Source organism: Acomys minous (assembly GCF_964271855.1).
Source record: "Acomys minous genome assembly, chromosome: 6".
NCBI lineage: Eukaryota > Metazoa > Chordata > Mammalia > Rodentia > Muridae > Acomys > Acomys minous.
The window spans coordinates 67,874,212-67,887,000 of record NC_140487.1 but is presented as its reverse complement, the minus strand read 5'-3'; the positions used below and the strand labels follow the sequence as shown (position 1 = coordinate 67,887,000).

General features: G+C 49.2%; 1 protein-coding gene across 5 annotated transcripts in view; it reads right to left on the bottom strand.

Moving 5' to 3' along the window:
• DENND2A (DENN domain containing 2A) overlaps positions 1-2,842 on the bottom strand; it is a 91,776-nt gene extending 88,934 nt beyond the window's left edge. For 2 of the 5 annotated variants that reach the window (XM_084785211.1, XM_084785215.1), the window contains exon 1: positions 2,268-2,392. The gene's annotated coding sequence lies outside the window, so the exon portion shown is untranslated. Of the gene's footprint in view, positions 1-1,861; positions 1,999-2,020; positions 2,132-2,267; positions 2,393-2,743 lie in introns of those variants that run through there. The other 3 variants (XM_084785213.1, XM_084785214.1, XM_084785212.1) reach the window with 3 other exon arrangements.
• Between the last annotated feature and the right edge of the window lie 9,947 nt (positions 2,843-12,789).

The following is a 12,789-nucleotide window of genomic DNA, read 5'->3' as shown; positions in this document are numbered from 1 at the left end:
GGAACTCTTCCTTCCATATTCTATCTCGCCCTGCCTGCTGGGACCGACAAGACAGACAGACAGACAGACAGACAGACAGACAGACACACACACACACACACACACACACACGAAAGGGGTTGAGGGTGGAGAAAGCTGGGGACTCTGACTCCGGGCTGTACGCCTGCCTTTCTCCTCTGTCAGTGACTGCATTCGCTGTTCCCTGTGTCCCAGACAACCTTCCTTGCACTTTCATGGTGAAGTGACTCGCACGCCTCACCACCGGCGTCCCCTCTGAACCTGAAACCCTCTGGATTCTCCTGGCTCTACCACATACTGCATGAATAGCCAGACCCAAACTAGAATGGTAGTTTCTGGAAAGAAGAGAGGGGGCTTTTTTTTTTTTTTGCTTTGTTTTGTTTTTTGAGACAGGGTTTCTTTGTGTGTAGCCTTGGATGTCCTGGACTTACTTTGTAGACCAGGCTGGCCTCGAACTCACAGCAATCCACCCGCCTCTGCTCCCCTAGTGCTGGGATTAAAGGCATGCACCACCATGCCCGCACGGCTTGAGAGAGGCTTTCTTAATCACTGTGTCCCCACTGGTCAGCACAGTGAGAGGACAGAACCAAGTCCTACAAATTGTCTTCTGACCCACACACATGCCCACTAGCACATACATAATAAATAAAAATGCACTAACGTTATTTTAATTTTTAAAAAAATGTAAAGGTCTTAGAGATGGAGACTTAGTGTAGTTGGTAGCAAAGCCCCAGGATTGCTCCCCAACTTCTCCTAAAGGTCTGTGCCACACTCCTGCCATTGCAGTGCTGTGGAGGTAGACTGGGGCCTAGAGAGCCCTGGCTGGTCTTCCAGAGGACCAGGTTTGATTCCTCCCACTCACTATAACTCCAGTCCCAGAGGACCAGTACTACATGAACGTGGTGTACAGACATCCGGGCAAACTCATAAAAATAAAGCAAATTTCACCGGGCGTGGTAGCGCACATCTTTAATGCCAGCACTAGGGGAGGCAGAGGCAGGAGGATCTCTGTGAGTTCGAGGCCAGCCTGGTCTACAAATCAAGTCTAGGATAGTCAAGGCTACACAGAGAAACCCTGTCTTGAAAAACATAAACAAAAAATAAAAATAATTAATTAAATTTCAGAAAATTAATTCAAAATCAAGTTCAAGGTCTGTCTACGATACCTAAGATCGATCCTGCCTTAAAAATAACAAACACACACACACACACACACACACACACACAAATAAAAAATTTTTTAAAGTTCCTAAACTGAGCCTGGCTACACCTATCTTTAATGCCGTACTAGGAGAGCTAAAGCAAGAGGAAGGACAGTAAATTTGAGGCCGGCCTGGGTCACATACTGAGACCCTGTCTCAAACAAACAAGTCGGCTTCTGTTTGTCCTCTGCTTTCCCTCAGAATCTTCACTTCCCTCCTCTGTGACCCACCCTTCAACAGTCTATCCTCCTCTTCAGGTGTCTGACACTGAAGGAGAAAGGCGTTTCTATAGTGACCACAGCAGGTGCAAGCGTTTCATAACAAATTACTGTAAAGTACCTATTGTACCACTATTACCACACCCCACAATTACCTGCCTTTTAGGAAGCTGAAGTCACAACCAAGGCTATCGGAGCCCTGGGCCACAAGTTAGCCTGTTCCTTCCTCAAGCAGACCAGTTAAATCACGGTCCCCGCACTTCCCCAGTTCCAATCCAGAGCCGAGGAGGGCACTCCCAGCTTCCTGTCTCTGCCCCCCACTACAGGATTCGAGGCGCGGAGCTCCCTCAGGCTCAGGGTCTGACTCCGTATCTCAGTGACGGTCCACCACAAGACTATATCCTGTGTGGTTAAGGGACTCACCCTGGGCTCCATCTGCTCCCAACTCCATCCTCGTGGGGAAAGTGGGAGAAGCAAACTTCAACATTCCCCACTTCCCAACGCGGCAAATCCTGACTCCAGCCGGCTGGACTTCCCCACCCCGGAGTATGCACTCCGTCTCACACTGGCGCATTCACTCACAGGCGCCCCGGAGCTCCGGCACAGCCCAGTTTCTGCAAGTTTCTCCGGCCCTGAAGTCAGCCCTACCCGGAGAAGACATCTGGATTGCTCTCTGCGCGGGTCCCTAAGGCCAGGCTCAAGCGTCCCCCCAGAGCCGCCTTGCAAGCAGCCCCGGCTCCCGCCTGCAGTTTCCCTCCCCGCCGCCCCCGCGCGCACCCTCCCGGGTCTGCCCCCCGAGCTCGCCCCGCACTTCGGCGCCAAACCCTACCTCCCCGCGGGCGGCTGCTCCGCGGGTTCCGGGGCGCAACTCGCGAACTCCTGGGGCGGGGGCGGCGGGGGCCTGGGGCGCCATGGCCCACAGCCCTCCGCGCCTTTGTCCGGGCGGCCTCCCCCCCGGCCGCCGCGAGCCCCTCGGGTCCCCGCCGCGCGCGCTCCCGTCTGGTCCCCGCCGCCTCCGGCCTCGGAGGCGCGCTGCGTCCCCTCCCGCCGCCCGCGCGCGCACGGCCCCTTCCTCTGCCTTGGGCTGCGCCGCGACCGTCTGCCGTGACGCGCGCCCCCTCCTCCCGACCCATCCCGCGGCTCCAGTGAGCTAATCCGCAGCTGGCGGGCGCCGGGCCGGTTGCCACAGCAACTACTCTCCCAGGGCCCGCCGCCGAGAGGGAGCCACGGTAAACAGGACCTTCTGCAGCGCTCGCCCCTTAGCCTTTCGGGGGTGGGGGGTGGGGGGGGAGACAGAGGGTTAACCTTTTCTGTGCTGAAGATCCCCGCAAGGCTTCTTTCTCTTCTATCCCGGCCCGGGTCCATCCTTGCGATGCGCTTTGTCTGGGGCCCCCGAAGACCAGATTTAAACAGCATCGAAGCTTCAGCCACGCTCCTAACCCTTGCTTTGTTTCTGGGCATTCTTCGCGGAACTAGGCTGCTGGACGCCTCAGGGAGAACTGGGCTCCACATTTGCCCCAAGCGACTGAGTCATGAGATAGGCCTTCGAGACCCACTGGCCCACATTTGCCCACAAGTAACTCACACTCGTGAGACAGGCTATTAGGACCCAGGGGTCTCTATTTGCCTCTAAGCAACTCAGGAGATGGGCCATAGGGACCCAGGGGCCCACCCCGCTACGGAAGCGGTCCTATGCCCGCCAGAAGGTAGGCTGCTCAGGAGAAGTGATCAGAGAACTGGCTTTCAGCTGCACCCCGGTCCCACTTACACAAGGCACAATCAAAGAACGCATACAAGAGGTTTTAGAACAGTAGGATTGATTGCCAAGCAGAAATCCACTTGAAAATGCTGTTGGGGGCTGCAAGGAGGTGAAGAAAACAGGCTGAGGCATTCCGTGAAATTCTCTGGGGGGCATTGACGGCCTGGGATGTTGAATCAGTTATAGAAGGTGGAGACACAGAGGACAGGAAAGGTTGTCTGGGAGGCAGGGAGGACATGACTGGTGACAGTGGGGGGAGTCGCATCGGCATATCATCGTATTTGGGGAACCCGGAAGGAATAAGAGGGAATAAGGTCAGATAGATGGGTTAGGCCTGGAGAGGATTCAAGAGGCTGAAGGCACTGCTGAAGGCAGTGGGGCCCAAGCAGAGGAACCAACGGCAGCTGGTAAGTTTTCTGCCCTCACAGTGGCAATGTATCTGCCCTGTGGGTAGAGCTAAACAGTCTCCACACTGGAAAGATAATCTTTCTTGCCCTACTGATTAGAGACCTTCCAAAGGCTTGGCCTCTGTTTCTGGAGATAGGCTAGTGTCTTAAAGCTTAGGTTAGGGTGGGGTACAGGCCCAGACTTCTTACAATTTCACCAAACGGGTTCTTAGAAGAAGAAAATTGCTTATAAAGAGGAAGGTCCAACATTCGGGAGACTGAGGCAGAAGGGTCTCTAGGCTATGTGCAAGGTGAAGGACCGGACTCGTCCATGGGAGTGGACTTCAGATAGTAAGAAACTGGGGGGCGGGAGGTGGGGGAAGGGAAGTTGCATCTCCTTCATAGTTGAGGTGTTTGCTCATTGCATAAGATCATTGAGGCCTTTCCAAATTCTTCAAGCCACACCCATTTCAATGAAGCACTGTAGACTTTCAGAATAGACATTTGCCAAGTGCAAGCTTTTTTTTTTCTTTTTTAAATGTTAGCATTCAAATTATTGCTTTGTTCGCATCTTTCTAAATTCTCACTTTCTAAATAAAGATCAAAGGCTTGGCTCCTTGAGGGTTAATTACTCCCAGGGGCACAAGGGTATCCCACAGCCACAAACTGGCAAAGTTCAGTGGGAACTGAGCCAAGAGCCCAGCTGGCTGCCTCCCCCAGCCCAAAGCACAGAAGAGCCAAGTGGCCTTCCAGATAGCTAGGCACAATTTAGCGGGGCATGACAAAACGTGAGGAGTCCCAGGCCACAATATTATCATGGAATTCTGGGCACTAACTTGTCTCAGGAAAACACATCTGCCCCTGCCCTGTGGGTCAGAATTTGATGAATGTTGGAGATGGACGTTTCTGAGGCCGTCCTGTCCCCAGCCTCTCCGCTTCTGTTGCTCCAGTTGTTGCTAGGTCATCCTGTGGCCGTGTCACCGTGACCCAGGTACATTCCTTGTCCTTTCCCTACTTTCTCTGTGTGGCCTTGTGCCTGGTTGTGTCCAGTTTTGCCAGCGCCTGTTGGTCCTTTTTGTTCCATCCAAACCCTGGTGAGTCTCTAACTTCTGGTAGTCTAAAGTACACACACACACACACACACACACACACACACACACACACGTGCTGGGGCTGCTCCAAAGCACACACCCCTAAGGCTCCCCGTCTGTCCTTAACTTCTCTCCAGGTTGGAGAATGAGACCTAAGGTAGGCATAAAGTCAGCTTTCTGACTCTACAGGACTTCCGCAGCTCCCTAGATAACAAAATGTTGGGATGTTCAAGTTCTCCGTAAATATTGCTTCACATTTCCGTATGAATCCTATATGGAAGAATTCCATACTCTTTAAGTCATCCCTAGGTTATTATTAATTACTTCTCTCTAATCCAATGTACTGTATAATTTACAGTACCAAATGTGTACCACATGTATACCTGGTGCCAACAGAGGTAAGAAGGCGGCTTCAGAGGACCCAGAATTACAGATGAGTGGGCTGTGAGCCACTATATGTGTGCTGGGAATTGCACTGGGGTCCTCCGTAGTGCTTTTTACCTCTGAGCTATGCCCCTCTCTAGCCCTTGTTTTGTTTTTTGTTTTGTTTTTTGAAACTATGTCTCATATCCCAGGCTGGCCTCTAATTTTCTATGTAGCTGAGAAGGACTTGGAACTCCTAACCTCTCAGGTCCCCCTCCCAAGTGCTGGGATTTCAGGTGTGTACCACTGTGTCCGACTTTAGACTCTAATGTTTAAGAGATGGTAACAAGAAGAAGAAGAGGAAGAGGAAGAAGAAGAAGAAGAAGAAGAAGAAGAAGAAGAAGAAGAAGAAGAAGAAGAAGAAGAAAGACTATATAGGTCCCTTGCATGATGGTGTCCATCTCTAATGCCAGCACTCAGGAGACCGAGGCAGAGGATCATGAGTTCAGTGCTAGCCTGAGCTATGTAAATCTCCCCAGGATACTCCACCATACACACAATTGCACATTTTCAGTTGTATGTGTATCTCAGGATGTTTTCCATCAACTACTGGCTGAATCTAAGTCTCTCCGCCCCACCCCACCCCCACCGTGTGTGTGTGTGTGTGTGTGTGTGTGTGTGTGTGTGTGTGTGTGGTGTATGACAGAAGAAAAGAAAGAGAAGAGAAAGATGTGGTGTGTCGGTATTCGGAAGGCTAGAGGAAGGAGTTGACAGGTGTGCTCCATCACTTCTTTTTCCTTTGAGGCATGGACTTTCCTTGAACCTGGAGTCCACGTTTTTTGTTTCTGTTTACTGTCTAGGGTGGCAGCCAACAAGCCCCAGTGAGCCTCCCATCTCTGCCTCCCCCAGCCAGGGCTGGGGTTATGGGTTCATGGAAGAATACTCCCAGCTTGTTTTGTGGATGCTGGGATCCAAAATCAGGTCCTCATGGTTGCTCATCAGGTCCTCTTTGTTTGTTTGTTTGTTTGTTTTGTTTTTCGAGACAGGGTTTCTCTGTGTAGCCTTCGCTGTCCTGGAACTCACTCCATAGACCAGGCTGGCCTCGAACTCACAGCGATCCTCCTGCCTCTGCCTCCCAAATGCTGGAATTAAAGGCGTGCTCCACCACTGCCCGATCTCATCAGGTCCTCTTAACCACTGAGCCAAGTCTCTAGCTCTGATATTTTTTTCTCCCCATCTTCTCTTTTCCCCACGAACACAGGACATGTCAGGCTCCGGATAAACGGGGAGGTTTACTTCTCTCCCATCAGAGCCGGCTACCAAAGAGCGGTAAACAGCCAAAAGCTCACTTGCCTTAGCCACCTGCCAGGGGGGATGAGAGGGAACACTCCAGGGACCTGAGCAAATTAGCGCCACTGAGAATGAACCTCTGGACGTTACCCTCAATTTTTCTCATTTCTAGCAAGAATCCTTTTGGATGCAAAATGTTTCCGGAGCAACTTCTTTGTTGCAGGCATCGTTCCCTGCCATGTCGTTAGGAATCTTAACTAGAGAGCCCATGAGCGCAGGTCGCAGATCAGCAGGCTGAACTCAAGTTCTTTCTCGTTTGCCACATTGCCCGGGGAGCAAGCACCACCTACTTTTCGAGATGTCTTTGCTATGGTGCCCCCTTGTGGAAGATGCAGACAGTGCAGTGACTTGAGGCGCTTCCCGATCCCGTTTCTACCCTGCTTGGGTATACTGGGACCAGTTCCTTTCCGACTCTTGGCAGGATCTTTCTTTTGACTCTTTGACACTTGTCTGCCAGCGCATAGGTGAATCCTATACACAGAGTCAATGATGGACAAGACATTTGAAAGTTATTCTTGCCGGGCGTGGTGGCACACGCCTTTAATCCCGGTGCTCGGGAGGCAGAGGACAGGCGGATCTCTGTGAGTTCAAGGCTAGCCTGATCTATAAAGCTGAGGCAAAGGAACAAGTAAAACGAAGAAGGAACCTAATGAGGGAAAAGTCTATTTCTCGCTTTGACATCCTCATGATCAAAGCCCTTCCCATCTGGAGAGCACTTAAACCCAGGGGATACAGAGCTGGTGGAGACAGCCTGGAGACCCCTTTTCTGGTCTTCCTTAGGCACCTGCTCTTTTCTTCCTTATAAGGCTACCTCCTCAGACTGTCCTCTTCCCAGCATGATGGATCACGGAGTCCTAGCACTCAGGAGGAGAGGCAGACAGCTCTCTCTCTGAGTTCCAGGCTAGCCCTGTCTACATATCTAGTTCCAGGCCAGCCAAAGCTATATAGAGTAACCCTGTCTCAAAAAAACAACAAAAGGTTGGCTATGAGTCCAAATGCTTGCCTGCATTCAGAGAAAAAGACTCTGTGTGTGTGTGTGTGTATGTGTGTAAAAATTAATTTGTCCAGAATTTTTGGCAGAACTGGGTTCTGCCAAAGACAGAGTTTCTCCATGTCACACAGTCCTTGCTGTACTAAAACTCACTTTGTAGACCAGGCTAGCCTTAATCTCACAGAGATCTATCTGCCTCTGTGTTCCCAGTGCTAAGATTAAAGGCGTGCGCCACCACCTGGCCAGAACTGGGAACTCCAAGAGTTCAGAGTCATACTTAGCTATACAGTGAGTTGGAGGCCAGCTTGCTTTACAGGAGACCCAGTCTCAACAAACAAAGCAAAACAGGATAATACAAAAGCTAGGAAATATGCACGTACAGACTTAGCAGGGTTCTTGGAGGTGACCCCTGTCACTCCTAGAATGGGGTTTCCTGCAGAAAGTCCAATTCCTAGGGACCCCTTACACACACGGGGACATGTAAATTCCCTCAAGCCTGGGAGGAAACAAAGGTGGTCTGTGTCTCTTCTCTCTCACTGCTGAGATGAAAATGCTGACACAGGCAGCTTAGGGGCAGACGGTTTATTTCCGCTGCAGTTTAAGGTATGGTCCATTGTGGATCGGCAGAAACAGAAGCTTGAAGCAGCTGGTCACACTGTACTGAGTGGTCAGGAAGCCGAGAGACCAGTGCTGCTGTCAGCTGCTCGCTTGCTTTTTTTTTTTTTTTTTTTGAGTCTAGGATGCCCCCCTCCCGCCAGCCCATGAAATAGTGTCACTCGCACTGTGAGCAGATGAGTCTTCTCATCTCAATTAACTATCACACATACACACACAAAACCACCTGCAACTTTTAAAAAGACTTATTTATTTATTATTATGTATAGTGTTTTGCTCGCATGTACACCTGCAGACCAGAAGAGGGCACTAGATCACATTATAGATGGCTGTTAGATCACATTATAGATGGTTGTGAGCCACCATGTGGTTGCTGGGACTTGAACTCAGGACCTTTGGAAGAGCAGCCAGTGCTCTTAACTTCTGAGCCATCTCTCCAGCCCTGTAACGATGTTGTTGTTATTGTTGTTGTTTGTGTGTTTAGTTTTTTTGTTTTTTGTTTGTTTGTTTTTCGAGACAGGGTTTCTCTGTGTAACAGCCCTAGCTGTCCTAGACTCATTTTGTAGTCCAGGCTGGCCTCCAACTCACAGAGATCCACCTGCCTCTACCTCCCCAGTGCTGGCACTAGAGGCGGATTTAGTTTTGGAGACAGGGTTTCTCTGTGTAGCCCTAGTCGTCCGGGAATTCACTCCTTATCTCTGGATCTCTGTCCTTGAACTCAGAGATCTTCCTGCCTCTGCCCCCAGGGTGCTTGAGGGAATTTACATGTCCCCGTGTGTGTAAGGGGTCCCTAGGAATTGGACTTTCTGCAGGAAACCCCATTCTAGGAGTGACAGGGGTCACCTCCAAGAACCCTGCTAAGTCTGTACGTGCATATTTCCTAGCTTTTGTATTATCCTGTTTTGCTTTGTGATTAAAGACGCTTGTCACCAATGTCTAGTTTTTAAGTTTTTTGTTTGTTTGTTTGTTTGTTTTTGTTTTTTTGAGACAGGGTCTCTCTGTGTTAGCCTTGGCTGTCCTGGACTCTCTTTGTAGACCAGGCTGGCCTCGAACTCACAGAGATCCACCTGCCTCTGCCTCCTGAGTGCTGGGATTAAAGACAAGCGCCACCACGCCTGGCCAGCTTTTAAGTTTTAAGTTTACAGTTCTGTTTCGGTTCACATTCCTAGCTATTCTGAGGTGTATGTAGCCAGAGGGGTGCATGTCTGCATGCCAGGCTGTGGCTTGCATACTTTGTGTGATGCCCTTTTCTGCTTTTGAGAAGCAGGGCTCTCTTTTGGAAATCCAATTGAACACTAAGGAGAAGATCAGGAATGAGGTGGTTTGTGCTTAAGTGTGGTGGAGCATCTCTTTAATCCCAGCACGCGGGAGGCAGAAGCAGGCAGATCTGTGAGTTCAAGGCCAGCCTGCTCTACATATAGAGTTCTAGGACAACCAGAGCTACCTAATAGAAAGACCCTGTCTTGACCTTTCCCCTTTCACCCGCCCCCCAAGAAAAATGGCTTGTATCTTTGAGAAGAGTGGGCAGATCTATTAGTGATTGCCAACATGGCTCTTCATGTCCACTGTAAGCCTGGGACATACAAGATGTCAGGCTAGCCGGCAGTGTGATCTCAGGTGAGTCTTTGGGCGGATGGGGTTAGCTTGGTCCTCGGGAACTCTGGCTCCAGCTGCAGCCTTGTCAGGTTGGCAGAGCATTATGTAGCTTCCACTCTCGTTCGCATTCTGTTTTTTTTTTTTTTCCTCAGTCCATGTCAGGTGGTAGGAAGGCTTACAGAGCTCGCCTGGAACGTAGGTCCCAAACTAGCTTCTCAGTACATGAGACAACCAGCCAGAGGTTAGCTGTTTGATTACCTTACTAAGGACAATGCCATCACAGCTTGGAAGCCATGGCCACTGTCTGCCTTGTTGTGTTGTGTTTTAATATTGCATGTGTGTGGGTGTGTGGGAGAGAGAGAGAGAGAGAGAGAGAGAGAGAGAGAGAGAGAGAGAGAGAGAGAGAGAGAGAGAAACTCATATCTCCCATGTAAACACGTTACGTACGAGATGCTAAAGTGAGTGGCTCCTGCGTAAAGGATCTAAACAGACTTAATATCACCTGTTTTCCCTTCCTAGGCAGGGCTGGAAACTTAGAGGAAGCTTGGCTGCACTTCAAAGTGAGTAGTGACACCTAGTGGAAGTAGAGTGAACCAAGCCATCAGGGACACTACCAAGAAGTAGAGACTTTAACTTGTGGCTTTTACTGTTGAGAAGAACTGGAAATCAATGGAGCAGATAAGGACACATGGGCTGTTTATTCAGAGTTGTTTGTAGAAAGGAAGGCAGGCACCACTGTGGGCAGAGACTTAAACTCAAGAGGAAACAAACAGTGGTGGGAACAGGTGTTTAGAGGTGTGCTGGGCCCACGTGTTGTTGGGGGGTAGCGGTGAAGGAAGAGATGGTGTTCTGGTTTCCATTTTTGTTGCTATGGTAACACATTCTGGTAACAACTTAGGGGAGGAATGGGTTATTTTGGTTTACGAATTTGCTTTTTTTTTTTTTTCTTTCCCCCTCACTGCATAGCTCTGGCTGTCCTCAAACTCACTACGTAGACCAGACTGGCCTCTGCCTCATTAGTGCTGGAATTAAAGGCTTGAGTCGCCGGGTGGTGGTGGCGCACGTCTTTAATCCCAGCACTCGGGAGACAGAGGCAGGCGGATCCCTGTGAGTTCGAGGCCAGCCTGGTCTACAAAGTGAGTCCAGGACAGTTAAGGCTGTACAGAGAAACCCTGTCTCGAAAAGCCAAAAAAGCAAACAAACAAACAAACAAATAACAATAAAGGCTTGAGTTGGCAGACTATTTTGGCTTACATTCCAGGTTACTTTCCCTCATTGGACAGAAGTCAAGGCAGGAATTCAAACGGATCCTTGCTTGCTCTCACCTTGCTTTCTCCTGTCTTACGTAAGTTCAGGATCCCTATGCCAAGGGGATGGTGCCACCCATGGTGGGCTGGGTCCTCCTACACCAATGAACAATCAAGACAGTATTTCACAGACATGCCCTCAGGCCAGCCTGATCTACGCAGTCCTTCACCCAAGCTCTCTTTCTAAGTGATTCTAGGCTGCAGCAAGTTGACACACACATTACCTAATAAAACATCACATTACACAGAAGAGGAGGTAGGCGACTGACTCCAAGGGAACTGAGTCTTCCAGAAACAACAGGAATAATACACATATGAACACACAGAGACTGTGACAGCACACACAAGACCTACAGAGATTCAAACCAGACAAAATCCCAGCACTAAAAAGTGGAAATAGACACAAAGTTCCACCACTGATCACTAATTGCTACTCAGGAAGCTATTTGCAATTGATACATTCTGGAAAAAGAAAATCAGTTTCTACAATGGAGTGTCAGTGTATATATCAAAGTTCAGGGCAGGCCTCATGCCTAGAAGTAGTTGGCCAATGCAAAGCAGACGCCATATTTTTTTGGTGTGTGCTTTTTGTTTCATTTTGTTTTGTCTTAAGAGATTTGTTTTTTTTTTAAGTTTGTCTGTAACGGAAGTTTTGGTTTCTTTGTAAACTCAGTTTTATTATGTAAATATGTTCTTGTTTTAGTCCCAAGTGTGGGATTTTAGTTTGAGCTTTAGTATGTCCACAGCTGATAAGTGTCTCCTGCAGAGCATGGTCTTTGCTAGGTGGTAACGGCCTGCCTTGTACGGCATGGCCTCTGAGGGAGATAAATAGGGGAGCCTGGAGAAAGTGTGGTGTGTGGCATGCGGTGGTTTGGAGAGACCAGAGATGAATGGTGTGGCAGCCTGGAGATAAATGAGAAATGTTTTAACACAGCATGGCTCAGAGGAGACTGCTTGCTGCATTTGCTACTGACGGAGATTGGTATTGCCCCAAAAGAACCCAACTGACCCTAAATAGCCAGGAAAAGAAAAGGAGTCTGTGCCCCTTCTCCCCCTAACCTTCTTTCTCATATGCAGGGTTAAGGGATTGGTGGAAGGGAGGTAGAGGCTTCAATACTCCCAAATAAAGTAGAGTTTAAAAACAGAAATGCCACCGGGCTGTGTGGCGCACGCCTTTAATCCCAACACTCAGGAAAGAGAGGCAGGTGGATCTTTGTGAGTTTAAGGCCAGCCTGGTCTACAAAGTGAGTCCAGGACAGCCTAGGCTACACAGAGAAACCCTGTCTTGAAAAACCAAAAATAAAAAATAAAAGTAAAAATAAAAACAAAAATGTGAACAGTCGGATCTCATGTATCTGTATTAGCTTTGGACTTTTGTTCCTTCTGATTCTACTTTCTAAGGGTTGAGGTTACATATGTAAACTATGTCTACCTGGCCGGACTTTTATTTATTTATGTAGATGGGTTTTTTTTTTTACTATGTAGCCTGGGCTGGCCTGGAACTCACAAAGATCTGTCAATCTCTGCTGGGATTAAAGGTATTTGATGTACCATCACGCCAGGTGAGGGATTAAAAAAAAAAAAAAAGATCTTCTGCTGGGCATGGTGGCACATTCCTGTAATGACAGCACTCAGGAGGCAGAGACAGAAACACCAGAAACTGAAGGTCAATTCAAGATCTGAGCAAGTCAAAATAGAGGCTAGCCTCGGCTACATGAGAACCTGTCTTAAAAAAAAAAAAAAAGATTGGCGTGATGCCTTACCACTATAAGCCAAGCACTTGGGAGGCTGAGGAAGGAGGAAGGCCTCAAATTTGAGGGCAGCTTGACTCTATCGTGAGATCCCGACCAGCCTGGGCTACGGTAACAGTGATACTACTGCTAAATAATAAAA